Source organism: Engraulis encrasicolus, chromosome 20 (genome assembly GCF_034702125.1).
Source record: "Engraulis encrasicolus isolate BLACKSEA-1 chromosome 20, IST_EnEncr_1.0, whole genome shotgun sequence".
In the NCBI taxonomy this organism is placed as follows: domain Eukaryota; kingdom Metazoa; phylum Chordata; class Actinopteri; order Clupeiformes; family Engraulidae; genus Engraulis; species Engraulis encrasicolus.
This window is the reverse complement of record NC_085876.1, coordinates 24477307-24489806: the sequence shown is the minus strand read 5'-3', so window position 1 is coordinate 24489806 and position 12500 is coordinate 24477307. Positions and strand designations below refer to the sequence as shown.

The 12500-nt window shown below is 45.9% G+C and overlaps 1 protein-coding gene across 1 annotated transcript in view; it reads right to left on the bottom strand.

Annotated features, from left to right (window-relative positions):
• rapgef5a (Rap guanine nucleotide exchange factor (GEF) 5a) overlaps window positions 1-12500 on the bottom strand; it is a 117804-nt gene that overhangs the window by 34175 nt on the left and 71129 nt on the right. The window lies entirely within an intron of this gene.

Here is a 12500-nt window from a genome sequence, read left to right as displayed (position 1 = left end):
AGAGAGAGAGAGAGAGGAGAGAGAGAGAGAGACAGAGAGAGAGAGAGAGAGAGAGAGAGAGAGAGAGAGAGAGAGACATGAGTTAGATTAGTTAGATTTGATTTGTTGTAAAGGAGTATGGTTGGACATAGGTGTCCTTCAGAGACAGAGAGAGGGTGTGTGTGTGTGTGTGTGGGGGGGGGGGGGGTCAACACATAGGCAACACCCTCAGTGTGAGACACAGAAAGACAGACAGAAATGAGTTTGATTGTTAGACAGGGACATAGAGACAGAAAGCAGGAGAAAGTGAGAGAGAGGGAGGGAGGGGGGAGAGAGAGAGAGAGAGAGAGAGAGAGAGAGAGAGAGAGAGAGAGAGAGAGAGAGAGAGAGAGAGAGAGAGAGAGAGAGAGAGAGAGAGAGAGAGAGAGAGGATTAGGAGGAGGAGATAAGCAACACCCTCACAGTGACACAGAAATGGAGACAGAAATGAGTTGTATTGTTAGAGAGGGACACAGAGACAGAGAGAGGGAGTGAGTGAGGAAGATAGAGATAGAGAGAGAGTGTGTGAGAAAGAGACAGACATAGAGGGGGAGAGAGAGAGAGAGAGAGGATTAGGAGGAGGAGGAGGTGAGCAAGACACAAGAACCACAACAGCACCTTAGAGGAAAGAAGGGGTCCATAATTAATACACACGTCATAAATAAAACAGCATACTGAATACATCTTTTATGTGTAGAGACACAACAGTTACCTCTAGCATATACAATAGGAGACCATTCATTTACACACACACACACACACACACACACACACACACACACACACACACACACACACACACACACACACACACACACACACACACACACACACACACACACACACACACACACACACACACACACACACACACACACACACACACACACACACACACACACACACACACACCATAAAGGGCCAAAAGAAAAGCGCTGCTCAACAGCATGTGTTCATCATGCCTTGTGTACAGTACTCCGCTCTACAGGGGATTGGAGTTGAAATAATGACAGACATGTCCACGCTTGTATTGGGGAAACAGCACATCTCTCATGAGACTAAGCTTTGCCTTACACACACGCAAACACGCGCACACACGCACACGCAAACACACACACAGTATGCAAGTAAGTAAGTACATTTGAATTGGATTGCTAGCAAATGGAGCATTAATATAGGGCAAAAAATGATCACGATATCTTCCAATGTGTCTGACTTTGATTCACGATCAGAATTTGGACTGGAACTTTTTTGTGTGATTAACTTTCAATGGTACAGCCCTACTCTGATCCAACTTCCTCCTGCCTGACAGGAGGGCCAATGGAGGGCCAATTGGCACACAGATCAGCTGAGGGAACAGAAGGAGGCTCTCTGGCACCCCTGCTGTCTCCACAGAGACACTACACATATGCAGACACAGCATGGTAGAGAAAAGAGGAGGAGGAAAAGGAGGTGTAGAAAATTAGAGGAGGAAAAAGAGGTGTAGATTCATAGAGGAGGAAAAAGGAAGTATAAAAATACAAGGAAAAGGAGTGTAATGGTATGACCGTCACCAGGGGTGTGGGTGCTGCTCTGACTGTCACGCAATTGAGCCTGCCCCATACCTCTGGAGGGAGAAACTGACGCACTGTATAGAGGAAAGACAAGGGAAAGTAGGTATAGGAAGAGAGAGGGAAATGATGTGTAGAAAAAGAGGAGGGGAATTTTTGCAGGTGGAAAAAGAAGTGGAGAGAAGGTGGAGTAGAAAAAGCTCTCGGATTGAATAAGGCAGGCGTTCCTTGAGGAAGGAAGGAGAGAGGAAGGGAGGGAGAGGAAGAACCACCAGAGGGAGGAGAGAGAGAGAGAGAGAGAGAGAGAGAGAGAGAGAGAGAGAGAGAGAGAGAGAGAGAGAGAGATGAAGAGTAGGTTTAGGAACAGAGGAAAAGGAGGTGAGCGAGAGAGAGGCAAGAAAGAACACCACCAGAGGGAGAATAGGGAGAGGCAGAAGCAGAATGGCGTGACCAGACAGCAGAGATAATGAGACAATCCACAGGCAGCCCTCTCAGCCATTTGTGTGTGCATGCGTGCACGTGTGTGTGTGCATTTTTTTATTATTATTATTGTTTTTTTTTTACAAAAGATCAGACTAAAGCTCCATTTTCCTTTTAACTTTTTTATCTGCTCTTTTTTCCACCTCCATTTATTTGCAATTCCTTACCTCTCCATGTACAACCTCAATACTATAGTCACTTAAGCTCACTTAAGTCAATCCCCCCTCTCTCTCGGTCTCTCTCTGTCTCACTCTCTCTCCCTGTCTCTCTCTCTCTCTGTCCCTCTCCCTCTCCCTCACAAACACACGCACGCACGCACGCACGCACGCACGCACACACACACACACACACACACACACAATATACCGCCAGTCATCATCATAAACCTGCATCCTTTGTTCTTTTGTCTTCAACACCTACAACCACATCCCCCCCTTTAAAAAAGAGAAAAGAAAACCGATTTAAAAGAAATCCAACCACCCCCCCCCGTACGAAAAAAAGAAAAACGGATTCAAAAGAAATCCAACCAACCTCCACCAAAAAAAAGAAGAAATAAAAAAGAAATAAAAAGACGGAGTGAGAAAAGAAAAACGGATTTAAAGGAGATCCCTGTATATGTCTGCTGGAGCCTTGAAGTGGCCTGGCAGAGAGGGCGCTGGATATCCGGGCTGATCAATACGCGCTTTCATCTCACAGCTCAACAGAGGACTGCTGTGGCCCAACTCCTGCCAGCCGGCACACACGCGCACACACGCACGCGCACACACACACGCACACACAAACACGCGCACACACGCGCACGCACACACACACACACAAGGTAAAGACGCAGACAGACAGACACACACACACACACACACACACAGCAGTGGATCTCCCAGCTTGTGTGAATGCTGGCAGGAGGCTTTGATGGCTGAGATGACAGGAAAGGATTTGGCCTATCAGATAGCCACAGGACGATGGCCGCACCTGGCAAACGCACACAGGTGTGCAATCTGGTCACACACATTCACAAATACTCACATCTCTCTCTCTCTCTCTGTCTGTCTGTCTGTCTGTCTGTCTGTCTGTCTGTCTGTCTGTCTGTCTGTCTGTCTGTCTGTCTGTCTGTCTGTCTGTCTGTCTGTCTGTCTGTCTGTCTGTCTGTCTGTCTGTCACTCTCACACACACAGACTAACAATCATACCCACACACATTCAAATACTCACATCTCGCTCTCTTCCTCGCTCACACACACACACGTGCACGCACACACACACAGACTAACCACCATACCCCCCACACACAAACCAAGAACTTCATACCCATACTCGTACATACACACCTGGCACAACCCACAAGCACTCAAGACATCAAGGACAAAGTCATCTATGGAAACCTCATCCCATCCACATGAAAAACACAAACAACACACATACAGTATGGACACTCGCACACCTTTCCTGGACACCAACTCAGATTCTATGAAAGGATATCACACCTGGAGGAGTGCAGCTAGCCTACAGTGTCAGTCCTAATTAGCATTCGCTACTGCTAAAAACGGATCTGAGGTAAGCGTTTTAAATAACTTTTTATGGGCCATTTAACAGTGTCTGGCTGTAGCAGTGGTTGGCGTGATGTTGTGCATCTTCAGCATGCCGCCTGTTTGTGTGTGAGTCACGAACGCTGTGGTGCTTCCACCTTCAAACACACACACACACACACACACACACACACACACACACACACACACACACACACACACACACCACCTGGCCCAGGTAAATCCGGTATCAGACGCGGTGAGGTCACCCGACACCAGAGACCAGGTGTGCCGGAGTGTGCCTGGGAAGCAGACAAGGTCGGACAAAGGGATCTGTTGTCCTGGGCCCAAGGGGATGGGGGCCCAAAATTGATTGGGTCCTCATTCAATTTAATATATTAGGTGTGGGGCCCTTTCAGATGATTTTGTCCTGGGCCCAGCCAAAGCTATCAGCAGGCCTGCCTGAGTGTGTCTGCACGCGGAGGAGGAGGAAATATAGACAAGAGGTGGGCGGATAGACAGATGTACAGGTTGAAGCCTGTGTTGTTTTATGACTGGCCCAGATTGAGCTGAGGTCTGATGTCTTGAAGGTGATGATGACTGCTGGCTTCACTGAGAGGAGAGGACTGTGGTACAACTACAGTATGACAAAATCTTACATCTTTTTTACGGCCAGCAATCTGATGTTTTTACCAAAACAAATGAGAAATATTCATTAATTTATTCTATTACACTTAGCTTTTTTTATATATCCAAAGCCACCTTCAGATATCACAGTCCCTGGAGCAATGTGCGGTTAGGTGCCTTGCTCAAGGGCACTTCAACCATGGATGGAGGTGTAGGGAGTGGTAAGGGTATTTATTTCATAACCCAGACAAGTTAAATCCTATTCTTTAAGGCTGGATGATTTGAGGACTGATGTCTCAAGGTAGTGTGAAATCTGGTGATTTCCCCAAAAAGTAGTTTCATCATAATCTTAGTGTGTAAGCATGTGTGATAGTCTAATTGGAACAAGGGATTAAGATCTCTGGGTGGGCAAAAAGCCAGGTTGAAGCCTGATTTTTATGGCTGGCTCAGAATGATCTCTGAAGTCTGATGTGTGAATATGAAGAATGCTTACTGAACTGAAGGACAGTGACTGGAACAGAATGACCTTCATAGTACAAGTCTAAGTGTGGCCCAGCTACAAGCTAGAAATTTACCGGACAGTGACTGACTCACCAGAACTAGCACGGCTACAGCATCTTATTACACGTCTATACTTTGGCCAGAAATCTGATAATTTTGGGGGGGGAAAGTGGCAATGCTTGCGTAAATACTTAATTAGTAGTTACTGGCTTAGAAATAACTTACTTAAAAAAAAAATATATATATATATATATATATATATATATATATATATATATATATATATATATATATATATATATACACACACATATATATATATATATATATATATATATATATATATATATATATATATATATATATATATATATATATATATATATATATATATATATATACTGTATATATATATCTTTGGGGACTTTAAAATCTAAACCTTTTAAATCTTATTCGGCTAGGAGAGTGAAATGAAATGAGTGGGGGAGATGGGGAAAGATCGGGAAAGGAGCTAGGGCCAGAATCGAACCCAGCGTAATGGCCCACTTACTTCAGAATAATTAATCTTTTCATAGGCAGAGAATGATACAAATGAGAAGAATCTGCATTATCCCATAATTGCATTATCCAAGCTCATCTGCAATGGTAAGAGAGCATTTTTGGTATGACCATGGCCCAGGAGACATCATGTTAACAAAGTGCAGAAACACACCATTTAGAGGAGTAGGCATTGCAAAGACCAGGAGAGAGAGAGAGAGAGAGAGAGAGAGAGAGAGAGAGAGAGAGAGAGAGAGAGAGAGAGAGAGAGAGAGAGAGAGAGAGAGAGAGAGAGAGAGAGAGAGAGAGAGAGAGAGAGAGAGAGAGAGAGAGAGAGAGAGAGAGAGAGCCCTCTCTTTGGTGGGGAGAGAGAGAGGAATCACACAGAGCCCAATGAACCTGCTTAAACCAGGCCTGCAACTACTGAAGACCATACCGATTAAACTTTTTAGTCAGACAATGTTTCTATCCAATGTGACTTACTATTAATGAAGCACAGGGCATTGGCTCCAGTCCCTAGAGCTATGTGGAGTTATGGAGGAGGGTGTTGGTAAACCACCTATTAAGGTAGTCAGCAGGATTCGAACATGCAGCTTATCTATCACATGATCATCTTTCTGGTTACTCTACTCTGCTAACCATTGGCCCACAGCTGCCACCAACAGAGCAAGACAAGAAAAGCCAAATGTAAAAAAAAAGTACTCAAAGTCGCGTCCCTGTGCACAACCACTGTCCAGGTGCTGGTGATGTGCAGTAAAAGTAATCCAAGTCAAGGGAGGATGAATCACCGCACACTGGTATTCTTTGCTGGTAGTTTATTTGGTTTGCAACGCTGTAGCTTCATCAGGTTCACTCTGACCAAATAAACTACCAGCAAAGAATACCAGTGTGCGGTGATTCATCCTCCCTTGACTTGGATTACTTTTACTGCACCTCCTTCCTTGACTTGTAAAACAAAAAGTGTTACTTAACCATAATTTAGCCATAATAAAAAAAACAGTAAATGTTATTGAAGGGTCAACTATATCAAGAAAAATAGGTCAGTGCAATCAATGGAAGGATTGCAGATTGCAGCATAATAGGAGAAGTATCAGGAAGCGCGCTCGACACCTTGTAATCTAATGCTTTACACTGGGTGCTTAACTTCGTCAATGAACGAACTCAAAGGAGCACTCATCAGATTTCTTTTTGCTTTTTTAATCGCCTCACAATTGCCTGTGAGGCGATTAAAAAAAGCAAAAAGAAATCTGATGAGTGCTTCTTTATTCATTTATTTTTGAGCATAATAGGAGAACTAAGGTCAAGAAAGCCCGGGTCAGTGCCATCCCGTCGGCACAAAGGCAACGTGTGGAATGCAGCTGACGTCCACTCCACTTTAAGTTTCATAACAGGGGAAGTCAACACTCTTAATTCACACAAAGAACTCAAAGTGGTCGAGATAAAACAATCGCAAATCTAAAGTGCTGAAAACTCAACTGTAACGCAGAAGCCAAGATGGCTTGTTGGAGGCTGGATGGTGTGTGTGTGTGTGTGTGTATTGCATGGTTGCGGGACAAAATGTCCCAGATTCAGGCCTTGACCCCTGGTCATGGAGCACACCCAAACATAACAAAGCCTAGGCACATACAGAACATACCTCCACACACACACACACACACACACACACACACACACACACACACACACACACACACACACACACACACACACACACACACACACACACACACACACACACACACACACACACACACACACACACACACACACACACACACACACACACACACACACACACACACACACACACACACACACGATGTTATGTGTGGTTTATGTAATTTGAAGTGCTGTGATATTAAGACTCTCAGACATTGCTTCACATGAAAACTATGCCAAAGACTGACATACAGACACACAAAGAACAACACGACTTGCATACAAACACACTCACGCATGCACACATGCACTCACACACATGCACTTACACACGCACATGGACACGCATGCACATGTGCACTTATCTTAGCAAAAACTTGCATGACACATGCAAAGACTACAGTCGTCACGCTACAGTAAGACTTCTTTAAGCATCTACTGGACTTTACCACGGACGGGATGAGTGGCAAACCGTGTTGCAAAGGCTCATGGGAAAGAACAGGGCAGGGTCATGTCAGGAGTGGTAACAGATGCGAGAGGGGAAGGACAGGCACCTGCAGGATGGGCAGAGGGTGTGGGCACAGGATGCGCGCGTTTGACAAAGAGCGAAACCGAGCGCGCTCAGCTCACTAGACGAGAGGAAATGCAGGAACCCTGCCCGGAGCCACACACACACAGAGTCTGAAGTGACCCTTCAACCCCCACGTCCTGTAGCCCGGGTCAAGAGGTAATGGTTTGACGCAACTGCAGTCCGCACCCCCGACATGTATCGCACGCACGCACGCGCGCGCGCGCGCGCGCACACACACACACACACACACACACACGCACACACACGCACACACACACACTCACCATTCCCGAGGCCCCCCTGGCCAGACACCAAGTTACCTAATAGAGGCTCCCGCTGGCCTGGATTCTTCTAGAACATTCTCAAACATTCCACGAATAGCATTCAGGGTCCTGCTCCTTCCATCCCTCCGTCCCCCGCGCCTCCCGGCGATCCGATCTAATCCAAACATTAGACGCTTCCCCTCGCGCTTTTCCGATCGGTATTTATATGGACTTCTTGGGGGCTTACGGACTGGCCTGGAGAAACCCTCTGGATCAGGGGAGCCCACAGGACGGGGGACAAAGGGGTCAGTCGTCCCGGGAGAGGGGGGGGGGGCAGAATTGGGTCCTCCTCACTACATCGTATGTATTGGGTGGGGGGTCTTTTAGATGATTTTGTCCTGGACCCAGCCAAAGTCATCAGCAGCCAGCCCTGCCTCTGGATAAAAGAGCATGGGGTCGGCCACATCTGGACGAGGTGAAGGAAGTTAGCGCCCCTCTTTTCATCTCACCTCACACCCTGGGACGGGGATGGAGTGGGGTGGGGGCTCTGGACTGGAGTAGATGACTGATTGAAAGCATGAGTGATTTCGGTTTTGCAGTTATGTAACACTGTCAAAATAGCGGCGTTTATCAACAGCACATTGCGAGAGTGCTTGAAAAATACAACAAAAAGAAAGAACAAAAAAATTGCAGTAGTAAAGCTGATGTACCTGATAATAATAAAAATGTACCAACAGAACATAGCGAGAGTGCTGGAAAAATAGACTGAGAGGAACAAAAAAACAGAACGAAAGTAACACATAACAGGCCGATGTACCTGATAAACGAATAAAACACTGTTTATGGCCCACTGGGACCCATTTCTCTAGTCAGCGTCCAACAACAACAACCAACGTCGCTCAACAGCCAATCGCAACACAGCTGTAATTGCAAACATTCAAACCGTTCACACACACATACTGTATACACAGTACACACAGTACACACACACACACTGACAGAGACACACATTGGAAAATTGCCTTTGGATGTTATCAAACAAAAAATTATCCAGTCAGTGAAAATACGCTACCGACAGGCGAAGGAAAAACACATCGTTTTTGGACATGCGTGAGAATGCGGAGGCGAGACACTCAAACACTTGAGCAAAACATGCAAAAAAATAAAGTGACTGTTACATAAGATGTTCCCATTTCTGGGGGGGACTTAGGGGGTCTGGAACTGGAGAGGTCTGAAGGAGATATTTGGGGTGCAAAGGAGGGGGGGGGGAAGCATTGACGACAACATTCTTCATCTGGTCTGAGAAGAAGGGGCCTGGAAGAATGTGTGTGCGTGTGTTTGTGTAGGCCTGGAAGATGTCAAATGTGGGAGTACTGTATATGAGAAGAGGAGAGATGCGCTGCGGGGGCCTCAGATAGTAAAAGGCATGGTGATGCTGTACAGTACAGTATGCTGCTCAGATGGTATGGGAACATGGCTAGTGTCAGCTCAAAAGGTTACAAGGTTACAAGGTTACAGAGTTCTCTTGAAATGGGGCTCTTTTATTGAAATCAGCTACCACTAGGCCGTTAAGATACAGCCTCAACCCAGTGGTTTATAAAGTAGCATAGCTATACTCTATGGGCAGGTCATATTGACAGGACAACCTCAACTTCTACAGTAGGTAAGATGAAGACTTCTACAGTGTGCAGTTCGATCTGTAGTTGGGTTGGGTTACTTACTAAAAGGCTGTTGACATATAGCCCCAACCCAGGGGCGGTTTATAAAGAACACCAGGTCTACGGCTAGGTCATATTGACAGGACAACCTCAGCTTCTAATTTTGTGATCTATGGTGTTGTGACGATTAAGCCCAAGACAAATGTCCCCTTGGGAACAAGTCATTGTTAATGGGGGCGCGCCAGGCAAACTGAAACACGGGATAATTGAAACACAGAAATTTCCATAAAAACGGTGCACATCTGAAACTACATATTCAGCCTAGTCTACTCCTAAAAATCCTAAAAGGTGAGAATCTCTACAAAGCCACACCCACATACACTAATGCATACAAAAGATATAGCGTCATCATAGACTGAGACAACAAGATAGCAACCGTACGTTTTCACACGTCGCCGGAGTACTTCACAAATCCTGGCGGCAGAAGCAGAGGAAGAGTGTGATGGTCTTTGATTCCTCTTTGATAACAGGAACAGGAAGACAGCTCTTGTTATCATGAAGTAGCAAGCTGCTGCATACACTGTTATCATCCCCCACCCTGTCATAACAACCACTGGCGCTATTCTCTATATCTAGAGATCATGAGAAGGCTGTATAATATATTTCCTTTCTGTGTTTAGGTTACATTCACATATACAGTCCACTAGCATACACACACCCCCATGCATGCAGGCACGCACGTATGCATGCACGCACACATGCACACACACACACACATGCGCGCGCACACACACACACGCACACACACGCACACGCACACACACACACACACGCACACGCACACGCGCACACACGCACGCACACACACACACAGACACACACACACACACACACACAATGTGGGGTAAGAACTTTGCTTTCTCTGAGAGGAAAAGACAAAAGGAAAGAGATGACGACAGGTCTGTTCCCACAGGCTGATTAATCGGGTTAACCCACCCAGCAGCATCACCACCATCACAGTAGTCTCTTGGCCAAGAAAAGCAGGCCGCCGAGCCAGAACGGGACACGACAGGATGAGGAGACATGACAGGATGGGACGCGACCCAGGCGAGTGACACCATCTCTTCCGTAACCATGAAATGAAGCCGAGACGCGGCTCTGCCGTGGCCAACCGGTAGAGCGCTCGCCTGCCATGCGGCTGACCCGGGTTCGATTCCCGGCCCGGGTCCTTTGCCGACCCCTCCCCGTCTCTCTCCCAATTCGCTTCCTGTCCACCTCTCACACTGTCCTTTCAAAAATAAAGTTGAAAAAGACAACAACAACAAAACTTTTCTTTTAAAAAGAAGTGAAGCCGAGATGCACTGCATCCATTTTTTCATCTTTCTCTACTGCAGGCCTAACTCCCCTCATTGTCATTCCTCTTGTGTTTCTATGTCTCTCCTGCAGGCCTTATTCCTCTGCTTCCTCCCTCTCTTCCCTTTCCTGCGCTCCTCTCCTCCTCTGTGGGATTGATGGATGGATGGATGGATGGATGGATGGATGGATGGATGGATGGATGGATGGATGGATGGATGGATGGATGGATGGATGGATGGATGGATGGATGGATGGATGGATGGATGGATGGCGTGTGTCTACTCAACTCAGCTGTCAGAACAGGACATTATCTCACACAGCCCTTTCCTCCACTGTGCCGTGTGTTTGGACAGGAGAGGACCGGACACACGCACACGCACGCGCACGCGCACGCACACGCACACGCACACGCACACGCACGCGCACACGCACACGCACACGCACACGCGCACACACACACAGGACCATGCCGTTCTCTGTGCTGTTCATGCAGTTTGTGGTACTGTCTTATTTCTTCTTCTCAGTTTCAATCTTGGCATAGTTACTGCACTTGGTCTTCGCTGCGCAGTATTGTACTAGCCTCCACAAAAGAGGTTATTTTCTCTTCATAATATATGCATATATGCCTGCTGCCATATAAGGGACCACAATGGAAATAAGTCTTCTGACTTTTTTGTGTACATCCCTGTCTATTTATCCCTTTCAATGTATGGTCATTGTTGCTGTACAATGTTTTTACAGTACATCTAATAGACTAAATAAATTAATTCATTCATTCATCGTTCCACCGATGGAATGGAATGGAATGGAATGGAATAGTCATTGAAAAGACTAAACTACCATAGTACTAACACTACTATGATATATATATTTTTAAAGTATTTTTTTTACGGGCTTTTCAGCCTTTATTGGTTTTTGTGAGACAGGATAGTGGAGGAGAGACAAGAAGTGAGCTGGGAGAGAGAGATGGGGAAGGACCGGCAAAGGACCTGGACCGGGAATCGAACCCGGGTCGGCGGAGTGGTAAACGTGTGCCCTACCATATCAGCCACGGTAGGGCCACTACTATGATATTACACATATTACACATTATGACTTGGCCATTGCCTTTCTGGTAGCAGCAAAATGTATACAAGGGGCCCATGTCTTTCTGATTCTGTAAATCCTGTTCTGATTGTGTCTCTTCTCAGCCCCGTCGCCTGTGTGTGAAACTATATTGGGTTCCTGATCTGCTTTTTGGAGCAACTCGACTGCAGCTGAACTGGGTCAGTTTGTGAGTATCTTTCAGATGCAGCCCAGGCTTCCTTCTCTGCTCTCTATCTCTTTCTCAGGTCAGCTCAGTTCCACAGCACAAATATATTTAATACTTAAACCCATTTTAGCCTGGAGACACATACACTACGCTGCATTCAGGCTCTTGAGATTTGAGGGTTTTTATTAAACATGTGAGTATGTTATAGCTCAATGAACACATTCCAATGCAAAATGAGAGTCCTAGCATTTAAATGCAACTAATTTCATGTTTGTATGTTCTTCGGAGGCTGAGCTATTTAGGATTTAATAGGCAGAGAGCACCCTTTCCCAAAAAGGGCTTAGGCTAAAATGGGTTAAGAGTGATTTATTTTATACAGTCAATCAACAGTACAGCAGTATAGTTGCATGCACATTTTTACTATAAGATGCTGTTGCTTGAAAATTCATAATTCTGTTATTATCACTCACTGACATTTTGATAGCAGAACCCAACAGCACACAGTA